At 44.6% G+C, this 13,771-nt stretch overlaps 1 protein-coding gene across 2 annotated transcripts in view; it reads right to left on the reverse strand.

Moving 5' to 3' along the window:
- LOC146809656 (sulfotransferase 2B1-like) overlaps positions 1-13,771 on the reverse strand; it is a 710,434-nt gene that overhangs the window by 637,781 nt on the left and 58,882 nt on the right. Inside the window, exon 1 of one of the 2 annotated variants that reach the window (XM_085616512.1) lies at positions 2,861-3,013. The exons of the other annotated variant lie outside the window; for it this stretch is intronic. The gene's annotated coding sequence lies outside the window, so the exon portion shown is untranslated. Of the gene's footprint in view, positions 1-2,860; positions 3,014-13,771 lie in introns of those variants that run through there. 2 annotated transcript variants of the gene reach the window in all.

A 13,771-nucleotide genomic window follows, 5' to 3' on the forward strand; every position in this document is an offset into this window, starting at 1 on the left:
ATGAGAGACTTCCACCAGCCTGTTGTTACTCTTGAGATGATATAGCGCCCAAAATACTCTAGGCTTACGCCCTGTATAGCAATGGTCTCCCATTTCAAGTAACTCAACAAGCAAGTTGATGTTTAGATCCCTACAGCTTTGTTGGCCATAAGGCCAGCTCATTATTCAGAAAATCTACATAGTTCCACTGGCCCTGTGTATACACAACAGCACCTCTTGACGTTTCACTGCAATGATTTCTTTCTCCAATTCCTGTATATCGCTCACCAACCTTTTGAGTCTGTCCCCAATAACATAAGGAATGCCAGTGTATTTGTAGATACACATTCTCCCTAATAAAGGCTTAACAGCCTCCCACAGAGTCCCAGGCCACATTCAATGGAAAGTACTCCTCTATAGCCTGGTATACCTCTGTCTTAAACACCGGATCTAACAGCGTCATAGTCTTAAAACGCAAATCCCCCAGTCAATGCCCATCCCCAGGCAGGGTCACTGTCGAACTCACTGGGGAATGATCAGAGTGAACTAGTCTATATATATCTATCCTTTTTAATCCATGTCTCCAGTAGGGAGCCAATAGTCTAAGCGTGTCACTGTGCCATAGACTGATGGGCAAAATGCAGCTTCTTTGTATACAGGGGGTCACTACTTCCATATGTTCAAAAGAGCATTTTGATAAATATTGGAATTCAGGGCATGAGCATCTCCCAGGTGTGACTCAGTGTCTGGGTCGACACATCCATGCCCATGTCATGATATTACCACCCTGATATTAAGATTGCTTCTCCAAAATATGGCGTGAGGGTCATTCCTCTCGCAAACTAAAATCACATTGTTAAAAAAATTCGGAATCATCAATATTGGGAAGATATGCCTCTAAATATCAACTCCATGTGTATTACAAATATTGAAACCTCAAATTGAATCCCTTGAATGACTATTGCAAGAGGGGGAAGAAAGCAACACTGCCTCCAACTTTTGGCAAACAGATGTTCAACCCAGGGTGCAAGTATGTCTCTTGGCAGTAAGCTATGTCGGTTCTGCGCCAATTTAAATAGTACAATACATTCCGAATTTTCTGAAAATTATTATGACCTTCGACATAGCAAAACAAAGTGGATCTGATGATGAGTGCTTTGACCTGTTTTGATAACTTTTCTCGGGGTCAAATCGGGTTCCCTGCTGCATTTGGTCTAGCACAGATTGCACTGACATACTTATGCTTGTAAAATCTGCCTCTGTGTTTCATCTGTGTCATATCCACCTATCACTCCCACCCTTCACACTGAAACCACAACTCTGCAGTGATACCCCTCTCTCAATCCACCCAACATATGTAGAAACTGAAGAACATCAAGACCTGTCATAGAAAGCCTCAAGAAAGACACATGGTGCATACATGCCATGCTAGAGACATCCGCAAAAACAACAGTTGATGGACAGAATGCAGAACAATGTAATACATTCACCCCAGTAAAGAGATCTGGGCCTAAATCCATTGTTTTTTTGGTCACCATGCCATTCCAGTTTGAACCCAGCCATATGCAAATCAGTCTTCACCCTGTGCCTCATGGGAGCAGTCCAGCCCGAACTGCCAAGCCAGGTCCTCCCTGGACTGGAAACAAGCATCCTAGGACTGGTTTCGGGGTTTCACCCCTCTTCAGCCAGGATAGCTTGATTCCAGTGGCATGGAGAGCACGGGACCCACGTCTGGGCATACCCTTCCCATTTGGGGTGACAAATGCAAAAACAACAGTTGATGGACAGAATGCAGAACAATGTCATACATTCACCCCAGTGCAGAGATCTGGGCCAAATCAATCGTTTTTCTGCTCAGTGGGAAGGGTATGCCCAGACGAGGGTCCCGTGCTCTCCATGCCACTGGAATCAAGCTATCCTGGCTGAAGAGGGGTGAAACCCCGAAACCAGTCCTAGAAAGCTTGTTTCTAGTCCAGGGACGACCTGGCTTGGCAGTTCGGGCTGGACTGTTCCCATGAGGCACAGGGTCAGGACTGATTTGCATATGGCTGGGTTCAAACTGGAAGGGCATGGTGAGGAAAAAAACGATGGATTTAGGCCCAGATCTCTGTACTGGGGTGAATGTATGACATTGTTCTGCATTCTGTCCATCAACTGTTGTTTTTGCACATGCTAGAGACATCCAGCATCAGCCACCTGCGTCTGCTCCCCGATCCCAGGTCCAGGCCCATCACCACCAACCATCCAGCATTAATGCTGTCTATACTAACTGATTGCTTTGGCAGGATTTGTGCACATAAAACTGAGTTCAGAGCAGAATTTCTATCAAACGTTCAGTATTCCAGCCTCTTGGCTCCTGGTGTCCATATGTACCAATCAATGCTCCCAAGAGGGCTCTTCTAACATGCTGCCACCTACCAGAGAGGTTAACGCACACATGCCCCTCGACTGAGAGCAACTGCATTCTGGCTCCACTCTCATTCCACTGCTAATTTGTATCTCCCTACAAGCCCAGAAAATTGTTTTACACTTAGCAATCAGGTCCATGCAATGTATCTTAAAAGCATGTTCTCAAAGTTTGTATTCCAACTTCAATGAAATTAAAAGTGCCCAATAAAAAACTGAACAAGCTCACGCTTTCATTAGTGCTACCGAAGACCTCCCAGAGTAGAAACACTTGAATGCTTCTGGTTTTCACGTTGTGCTCCACTTATATTTAACATTTAACAATTTCTCTTCTCCGCTTCCACGAACAATCACCCGGAAGAGGGAGAGGAGGAGGATATGGAAGGGTCATGGGATCTGGGAGAAGTGAGAGAAAAATAATAATTGTGGAAGACACGCATTTTTGATACTCCCGTTAAATATTACAATTGATTACCTGTCTGTTTTCCTCTCCAGGCTGCGATTCCAAACCTCGGTATCTGGAGTCCGGCTCGGTCAGCGTTTCTTCTGATGGCTATGACGGTCCCGCACTGATGCTTTGCCGACAGCCCTAAGCGTCTGTGGCTCTTGCAGCTGGCTCGCAGCTCTCTTCCAGGAATCCTCAGGAGTTCTAACTATTGAACACGCCCCGCAGTGTCTCTCACGAGTCGGAACAAAATGCCATTTCTAATTCAGTGAGAACAGACACTGTGCCTGCTGCATACAATTGAAACATGCTTGCCAAGTTCCACAAACAGAGCTTAAACCGCTGATGAGCCACTGAATGGCACTCCCAAATTCAGAGGTACTGAGGTACAAGGAAACATAAACTTGCCATGTTAGTGATTTACAGCGGAAGAAGTTCAAATGTTTGTAAGGTTGATGAAGGTGTGTTAAAATAGTTACTATACAGTTTATGAGAACTACATATAATGGCATAAAATGTAGGTCATGGCGCATTACCTAGTGGAGTTATTTAGCAGTTCGAATCATGCCAGAGGTTAGTAGGGATAGGGGTGTAACGGGCTCAAAAATCAGGGACGTAATGCCATTTGTACAAAACTCAGGATTGGCAATTTCCAAATCAATATGTACTAATCACTATTAGGGAATCACGAAATAAGATGGACAGAACCATGGATTCCACTAATAACGATTCCTACGAATTTGCATTCGCAATTAGGTAATTGCAATTTAGGAAGTTGCAAAATTGTGATTTCCTATTAGGAAGTCACAAATAAGGAAAAGTCCCATTCTGGGTGCAGAATGATGATGTCAGACCAGGAAGTTTACAAATATAGGTTATGGCCACAACCCAGAGATCTAGGAAGGTGCAGGAAGGGAGGGAGCCCCTGCCGGACTACTGGCAAGGGAATACCTCTGATTGCATTGCACCATGTCCAAAGAAGATAAGGACAACACATCTGGGATCAAGAAGCAAAAATTGAAGTTCTCCAAAAGGGACTGGAGCTCCTAACAGATGAATGTGTGGCCCATATGGACCAGCGATTCAGAAAGGCCTCTCCCAATGTTAGTGAGAGTCAGAACATCAAAATAAGGAACAACATCTTGGAGAAGGTGAATTCTCTTGGCATAACACAGAGGACCAACCCAGAGATCCGCAAACGGTGGTATGCCATGAGATCTCTCACAAAGGAGAAGGTGGTTTGCTGGATGGCTAAGGGTTGTGGCACAGGTGGTATACCCTAAAAACACTCCACTCCCACTCCCATGGAGATACTCATTGAGGGGACACTGGAACTGGAAAGTGTTGTGGGTGTGTCTGACGTTGACAGCTCCAATGCTGCAGGCACCAGCCAGGGTAAGTCAACCCCCTTCACTTACTTAACATAACGTAATGTTTGTAATTACTCAAAAAAAATCACAGAAAATCTGACTCCATTGACATGCTTGCACTACCTTGGCAATGCATCATGGGAGTTGTAGTACACCATAGTTGCATGCTATACTATGGACTGAAGACTACACTGCACAGACCTGTAAATCACCAACATGTCACACACATGAAGCACTGTTGCAACAATATTGTGAACAGACATTGCCCATTTAGTTACACTAACTATATACATGCATTTCCACAGACCACACCCAGGACATGTGAGAAACTTTTGAGGCTGAAGAAGCTACTGACACACGTCGAAATGGAGCCCAGCAAATTAGCAAACCCTTTGCCCATCAGTCCAACTTCAACTGCTCAGAGACCAACTGTTGCACCTCAACCAGAATGTGTGGACAGTGATGAGGGACAATCCTAAAGCAGGGACACAACAACACCAGTGGGCAGGACACACAGATTGCATAGAGGGAAAACAGCAACAATTCACAATGAGAATGTGGCAGACAACATGGGAGATAGTTTGCGTCTGTTTGGTGGGCTGGAGAAGTCCATCATCTAGAAACAGTCAAACAAGCAAATCACCCTGTGACAATCGGTTTTGTATTCCACAGTGGCAGAACATGAAGAAGCCATGGGTGCTGCCTGGGGATCTGTCCTCAAGGACTGTTATGACACAGGAGGCATCACACACCACTTACACATTGAGTGAATGTGAGCTTTTCCTGTTTAGGGATATGAATTAATTAGCTGAGAGGGGACATATGGCAAAATGTGTGCGATCAACACAGCCAATGACACTGGGGAACTGTGCTACCTGGTAGACATTAATTTGGTCTGTTGCAATGATTGGGGTCTATTTGGGAAATACAGATAATGCTTAACCTTGCTAACCATGATGTTCAGTAACGTAACATTTGAGATAACCTGGAAAAGGCACGTTGTGAAACTCTCTGCCAATACTATGACCCCCTGGTAACTGCCAGAAGCTAAGAGCTGCTGTAGGCAACACAACATGTGGTGGGATTATGTTACTACTGGGTGTTAGGATCTGAAGCTGGGGTTGTAATTCAGCTATTAAATCCTGGATTACCTCACTACTGAGTCTGTACTTCTCAGACATCTCATACTGTGTTTGTTCAAACAGAGTGACCCTCACCCTAAATATCCAAACCTGTCTCCTCCTCCTTCTCTGCCTATCAGCCAAAATCCTCATTCCCCTTGCCAACATATACAGGGTTGAGATTGTGAAAGAGCCACATGCCTTTTGGGTGCCTTTTTCATAGTTTTCACCTGGATGCCAACCGATCTGAATTGATGGGAATTGCATTTCCTAAATTCCCATTTTGCGACTATTTGGAATTAGGCAAGCCTTTGTGCATGCAGTAATGAATTTGCAATTTAGAAATCCGTATGTATGATTTCCTATTTTGCTATTTCCAAAATGTGATTTCTACTAGGTAGAAATTGCATTTTGCACCATTGCAAGTGTATTTCCTAACGCACCGAAATTGCGATTTCACACTGTTAGAAAATGCAAAATGCCTTCGTACATATGGCATGTAGAACCTAATTGAGCAAGATGCATATGTTCAGAGAGGGCTATATCCTGGATCCCAATAATCAAAGTATCACATGGAACGAATAATTAGGGACTGAATTAAGCAGCAATTGTAGGAAACTCCATTGATCTTACAAGTTGGGGCTCTTGAGTAATGGCGGTCTCAAGGATGACATGCATGACTGAGCATTTTGTGTGACAGTAAAAAGACAGACTGCGGTCATTAAATAAGTGCACATATGTTTAACCTAGTAAGTGTGAGCCATACTGCCCCATTAAAGAGCCTGAGAGTTTAAATGTCTCATGTAAAAAGATCAAATACAGTTAACTGCAAAAGCCACATTGTCTCTCTGGGAGATTGTACTGAATGTGATCTCAATCCACACTGATTCCCAGATCCTCTCTGTTTCTTCTACATTCCATTCCCCACTGTGAGTCCTGCTCCTGAGGGGCCGGCTTTGTCATATACTTGGACCAGGCCACACATCCTCAGGTCACTCAAAGAAATTACTTTTACTTTGAGCTTTGACTTTTAGGCAAACGGTGAAAAGCAGTCTGGGTCGTTAGTTTCAGCTTCACTTCCGTGTAGGTGTTCCTCTGGTTCGGTAACTAGTAGGGGGGACCCCCTCTAAGGGAAGCTAAGGTCAGGCAGAAGAGGGGAACACAACTGAAGAATATATAACAAACTCCCTCACGACCTCTATTTCTTTAACTTCTGAGAACAACATCAGATATGGGCTACACTTGTGATTTATACAATTTGACACTTTAACAATATTATTTGTTTATCATTGTTTTATTATTAAAAAATACATATGTTTTTCCAGTCATTTTTTTATAAATATAGAACCATAAAAATATTCATTTACATTTATGTGCAATATTTTGCAGACATAGTTACGCACTCATGACATATGAGGAACAAATATATTATATAGTTCCAGCCCCCAGCAAAAATATCTAATCAACAACCAATTTCTTTGCATCAGTTCTCAATCTCACTCAATCACATTCAGATCCTCTGGTTCTGCACTTTTCTAGTATAGTCAGGGAAAATCGCTTTGGTACGGTTCTCAAATTTGTTGTACCACCCATCTAGAGCTCTCAAAATACAGTCTTAATACAGGGACATCTTAAGGATTTTTGGGGGCCTGAGCAAGATATATTTTGAGCCCCCTCTTTGGAGCAACCTTGAATTCTTTACCACTTTGGGTTCATTCAAGCCTTCGTGAGGCCAAGCAATATTGAATTACTTGGTAAACCGTCAGAAACAGGGCTGTAGAAAAACAGATAAAAGTTCAATCTGCCTGGTGTCCTCCAGCCCAATGGTACCAAAAGAAAGTCTGAACAAGCGTTGATGAAGCCATTTCTTTCTGAGTTTGGATCCAGATTTCTTTACTTGCAAAAACAGCATTTTATGTGGAATTCAGTGCCTAACTTGCTTATTACTCCAATTGTAGGAAAACACTCTAAGGGTAATTTGTTAGATGTTTATTTAAATAGAGCATAATGTAAAGTAAGACATATGGAGAAATCTCTTGAAATTGTGGCTTTAATTGGTGACTACTTGTAATCACAAATATATTCTCCTTTACTGCTGATGTTCTTGTGGTTGCAGTCAAAATCAAAGAGCAGCTCCTGCGGAATGTTACCATTTCATTGGTAAAAATCTAATCTTTTCTCTTAAATTCTCTTCCTCTGCCTTGTCCATCTTCTCTTCGATATATTTTAGCATGTAAGAGAAATGGGTCAGGCACGATCCAAGAGATGCACAGAGATATCAAGATAATAAAATAGTGAAAGACATGAAGTAGAGGGTGAAGAGTGGGCAACTCAACGGAACTACTGCTTTGTAATGCATCTTCAAAACAGACCTCACATTGCTTCTTGGAACCGCTGCGGCACAATGCTCTGCAACTAGGATTTAAGGTACATTTCACAGTGGAGACTCATAGTTAGTCCCCAGATTCTGGGGATGAGTTGCCTCTGTTGTCAGGAGAACTGGGAGGGGCGGCCAACCTGGCTACCCTGACAGATATTTTTTCTGGGGGCATCACTCAAGCAGAGGGTACGGGAGCCAAGATGGAGGGGTAGGGTGAAGGAGGACTCACCCCTGTCCCATGTTCAGCTTCATGGTATAGACCTTGGACTGAAAAACCAGTCTCAGGATACCACCCAGGGACTGGTGGTGTTGCAGGGATGCTGCACAAACACAGAACTATGCGTAGGATTATGGGACCTTAGTATATAGGGACTAATCATCCACTACCTTAGTACCCATGAGCCCAGGACCGACTGGCTATAGTGTCTCACTTGCCCTCCTAGTCACTTACAGAGGAGCAAGTGATTAGACACCCAAGAACACAACACTCCCGACTCTCTCAGGAGTCATGGTTACAAACCACACCCTTTCGCTCATACTTTTGTACTTGTTCACAATAAGATCTGACAGAGACACAAACAAGTTTAAAATATTTATTTTAACTAACGTGCTCTAATGTGCAGTATGCATACCACAATAAGCAGCAAAAAGCATATCACAAATCCGGTCAGCATAGCAAGTAATCTTTAGATCATAAGGCATTTAGGAGGCATTTAGGAGTCCTAAAGTTAGGACTCCTAACTTCTGTGAATACCGAAGTGAGTAAGTGTCTTCTGTGAATACCAAAATGAGTAAGTGCCTTCTGTGAATACGAAAATGGTAGTAAGTTTAGGATTTTGTCTTAAGTTAGTTCTGCGAATCGGGCCCTAAGTGATTCGCCTAGAATCACAGGATATACTTGGACAGAGCGCTGAGACTCAAACAGCACTTCGTGCGGTTTTTCCTGGAACTCCTGGCTCGCTAGAGCAGCTTGGCTCATACAGGATGTTTGTCTGTGCTGAACATGTTCCTTTATTTTAACAATTTGAGCAATTAAGCTCTGTGTCTCATTTGCTGTAGGCGCAAAAATCGCTCCAATGGAACCTTCATTAATCAAACACAAAAAGAGCTTTGAAATGTGAGTACAGTATTTGCTTGAATGGCATTTTCCCTTGTCAGGACGTCGATCTGTTTGTGTGCACACGAATGAAAGGGTCAGGGACCAACAGAAATTTAAATGAGCAGCCTGTACAGGATGTTTTGTTTGTCTTGAATATGTTTGTTTATTTTGACAATATGAATCATTCTGCTGCGGGGTCTCCTTTGCTACAATCCATTATCAAATACAAAAGAGCTTTGGAAAATGAGTCACAAATAGTACTATACGCATGGTGCATTGAGAAAAATCTTTATTTCGGTTCCTTTAAACCATAAAAGATGCAAATAATACATACAACTCCTAATACAAATAGTGCATCAATGCCATTACAACTAATTGTGAATAAAACATGTAAAGGAAAGAAGCTTATAATGACCTATCGCCCTGCAATTAAGAACAAAAATACGATATTAAATATGTTAAAAAGGCATCAAGAATTAAAAATGAGGTTATCACAAGTTAGCAAACCCTATTACATCGTCCGTTTGTTTGTTCTTCCATATGTCAGATAAAAAGAAAAAAAAGCACAATTTGATAGTAATTTCTACATGGTGCATTCAGTACACAATGTTATTGTATCACCATTTGATCTGCATATCATTTTTCAACAACCGTGCATGCTTTTGAAAAATGTTTACAAATTGCGTGTAGAATAGTTGTACGCATTCTTGGTTGTCAGTAGGCACATGTGCCTGTGAACAGCGGGGGGCCTCAAATAGCGATGATGACTACAGGGACGAAAACATACTCCCGTTCACATCTCCAAACTCTTCTACCAGAACGTTAGTGGCAGAAACTGAGCCACACACGTTCCTGAAACACACGTGATCTACTCCACATGTTTTGGAAAGGCTATAGGGACCACTTGAAATCAGAGACCTGTGCGCGAACACCAGGCACAATTCTAGTTTCAGCAGAGTCACTGAGTCAGTCATAGCCTTTCATCCTTCAGTTGTCGATAAAGAATACTGTTGAATTTGGTAATAATTATGACATATTAATCAGTGTTTGAACACAGTAAACTCACCAGGCTGTAATACCTTATATTGAAACAACTAAAAATTATTTTCTCAGATGGCAGAATGAGCCACACATTTCTCCAGATTACAGGAACAGTATATTTAGGTACCTGGAAAACGACATACTGCATTTACAAAATAAAGTGTTAGATTGTACTTCTCAACCTGCAGTCAATGTAGGCGGTCTTGATTGCCTTATATGTCTGCATTGAACATTAACATTTAGATAGTGCTTACCACAACAGCCCTGACGTTGAAGCGCTTGCCCACGTGATAAGTATGATACTCCAAGTAGAGTGTGTGGTGCTTGGAAAGTTGATTTGGAACACCACCGTGCATAGTAAGGTTACAACAGGGAAATACAAACTGACTTTTTTGAAAACACAAGCTTGTTTCTGTGACAAGACAGATGAATGTTGTATTATTTGACACGTTTTTGTGAAATGCATGTGAAATATAGCATTGAATGATGTTGCTTTGCCAATTTAAATGCATGTACAGCACCAATACACAATTCCTGAATTTATGGCAGCGCTATAAGAATCCACTTTCCAGGCCAAATGGCATTCAGAGTGACACTTTTTGGATCAGCTTTTGTTCGGCAGCGCCATGTGAAAGATGCATTTTTTAAATAATTTGTGTAGCTGGATGCATCTTTGAATGTCCCTGAACATCAAACCTCTGCCATTCAAAGGACGGCACTCAGGACCGCGATCTGTCGGCATGTAACAGGGACCAACACAAACATTTATAAGCAGCACCGCTTGACAGGATGTTTTGTTTGTGCTGAACAACTTATATATATATATATCACCACTAACCGATACCAATTGCAGCACCAGGTCACACAGACGTCTCTCACCATAGGAGGCTTGATAAAACTGTACAAATGCTTGCAGACTCGGTTTACTATTCACAGCGGGCTCGGGCTGTCCTGTTCTCGAGTTCCATTGCCAGCAAAACAGTTCACCGCCCGTCTGACTCCTCTTGAACCCTCATTCCTGCTGGTTGATGTCTTTATGCCCTGACAAATGGCTTGCATGCAGCCTACACAAACAAGTTTGCTCAAAGTAGGCAGTTTCAAATGCAAGCAATAACATTCAAGTGGGAACAGATTCCAAGGGTTGGCACAGACATGTTGACTTAGGTTGTACTCCTTTCTAATGTAATCTAGTCTTTGAGAAAGGAGCTCCCAGGAGACCGCACTTGCCTTTTGTGAACTGTGCTCTTGTGAACAGGCCACTGCACTGAGCAGGTATGTTAAGAATGGTTATACTGAATAAGCAGCTACCTACGTCATTATCATATTAAATCTATTCATTGATGTCATAACTACACTGTCACAATTGATTAAATAACCTTCTTGATTTCTCAAATTTGCTTGAAAATGCACCATTTGCCCATTCTTTAAAAAAAAATCCCAGGGGTAGAACCCCACTCCCCCAGGTCTCTCTAAAGGCAGTCGGGCTTGGCCCCTTCACTTGCTCTCCACATGGCACTCCTCACAAACTTTTACGCCTCACCACTTTCAGATGTTACCAGCTGCAACAGTTACACACGTGTACACACACCGCTCATGTGCACACTCCAACATACGAATATAGATAGACTCACAAATGCATACGCATGAGCAAATACACTCGGACACACAAACGCGCAAACACCTGTACAATGAATAAGAACGCATGCAGGATTTACATGCACACACATGCAGAAAGGAGCACAGTACCCTGTCCAGGTGCGCTCCACCCCGACTCCCTCCCCCTCACCCCACCCCCCCAGGTGTAAGCCACAGTCAGTGGGCAGAGGACTCTCTATGCACTATCTCAGGTTTTTTTTTTAAAACACTTGTACAAATGTTGCAAGACTGGATACAAACCAGTCTGCTTTTAACTGCACGCCCATCTTATCACACTCTCAAACTTTTTTCGGTGCATTGCTTCCCTCCCCAGAATGCGTCACTCTTCTTGCTCATGCTGCCTATGCCATCCGTGCCCTCGGTACTGCCGTGACCTCTCTCAAAAATGTACCCGGGCAGTCAGTGTTCTGACCGCAGCCGTGCCCTCACCCTGCAAGGATATTACCCTGCTAATGTCTGTGCTGCACCAGTGCCCTAGCCCTGTACTGACACCTATGCTCCTAATGCCTGGCCTTCAGCAAGGCACACACACAGTACTACCCCCTACCCGGGCAGTGTGTGAGCTGCAGCGGTGCCTTCGCCCAAGGTTTACCCTATGAATCCAGCACCTGGCTGCAGCCGCCAGGCTGCTAGTGTCCTCACTCGGTACTGACCCTTGGATGTCAGTGTCATGGCTGCGGCAGGGGCGGCACTGGACGTGGTCTCTAAGCTATCAGTGCCTGGTAAGAAAAAGCGCCCTCACCCATTACCGACCATAGACTGCCAGTGTCATGATGGCAGCAGTGCGCTCATTCAGTACTGACCATAGGCTGTCAGTGTCACGATGGCAGTGGTGCCCTCACCCAGTACTGCCCGCAGGCTCCCAGTGCCTGTTTCGTAGCTGTGCCCTCACCCAATACTGACCATAGGCTGTCAGTGTCATGATGGCAGGGTGCCTTCACCCAGTACAGCCCACAGGCTGCCAGTGTCTGTTTCGCAGCCTGCTCCATGCCTAGGCCGAGAGTGCCACTATCACACCAGTGTTTTTAAACAATATGGCTGCCTGTGCCCACACCGCAGTAGTGCACTCGCCAACGAAGGCCACTACGTTGCAGTAGTGTTCTCACACAGCAATAGCAGCTGCAGTGACCTCACGCAGTAGGGCACCCCTATACTGCTTCACCGTCCTATCTTGGCTGTCAGCTTGGTGGTCACAGCTGCATATTTACACTGTAATGCACCCCTATTCTACCATCTTCTTACTCCGTAGTAAACCTAGGCAGCAGATGTGCCCGGCTCTTTTCTTGCCCCTAGGCTGCAGCAGTGTCTTCGCTCACCAGTTGCCCTAGGCTGCAGCAGTGACTTTGCTCACCAGTGGCCCTAGGCTGCAGCAAAGTCTTCGCTCACCAATGGCCCTAGGCAGCAGCAGAGACTTCTCATACCAGTGGTATTAGGTTGCATCAGAGTTCTCACTTATCAGTGTCCCTAGGATGCAGCAGCGTCCTAGCTTACCAGTGGCCTTAGGCTACAGCAGAGTTCTCACCTATCAGTGGCCCTAGGCTGAAGCAGTGTACTGACTCACCAGTGGCCTCAGGCTGCATCAGAGTCCTAGCTCACCAGTAGTCCTAAACTGCAGCAGTGTATTGGCTCACAAGAGGCCCTAGGCTGCAGCAGAGTCCTCGTTCACCAGTGGCCTTAGGAAACATCAGAATTCTCCCTAAGCAGTGGCCATAGGCTGCAGCAGTGTCCTAGCTCACCATTAGCCATAGGGTGCAGCGGTCTCCTCACTCACCACTTGCCCTAGGCTGCAGCAGTGTCCTTCCTCACTAGGGGCCTAGGCTGTATGAGTGTCCTCGATCCCCAGTGGCCCTAGGCTACAGCAGTTTCCTTGCTTATTAGTGGCCATAAGCGGCATCTGGCATCCTCACCCGTCAGTGGCCATAGGCTACAGAAGTGTCGTCACTCACCAGCGGCCCTAAATTGCAGCAGTGTCCTTAATCACCAGCAGCCCAAGGCAGCAGGAGTGTCTACTCTTACTAGTGGCCTAGGCTGTATTGGTGTCTTCGTTCACCAGTGGCCCTAGGCTGCTGCAGTGTTCTCACTCACCAGTGGCCCTTGGCTGCAGCAGTGTCCTCTCTCACTAGTGGCCCTAGGCTCCTACAGTGTCCTCACTCACCAGTGGCCCTGAGCTGCAGCACTGGCTCCACTCACCAGTGGCCCTAGGTAGCAACAGTACCCTCACTCACCAGCGGCCATAGACAGCAGCAGTACCCTCACTCACCAATGGCCCTAGGC

The sequence above is a fragment of the Triturus cristatus genome, chromosome 7 (genome assembly GCF_964204655.1).
Source record: "Triturus cristatus chromosome 7, aTriCri1.1, whole genome shotgun sequence".
NCBI classification, from domain to species: Eukaryota; Metazoa; Chordata; class Amphibia; order Caudata; family Salamandridae; genus Triturus; species Triturus cristatus.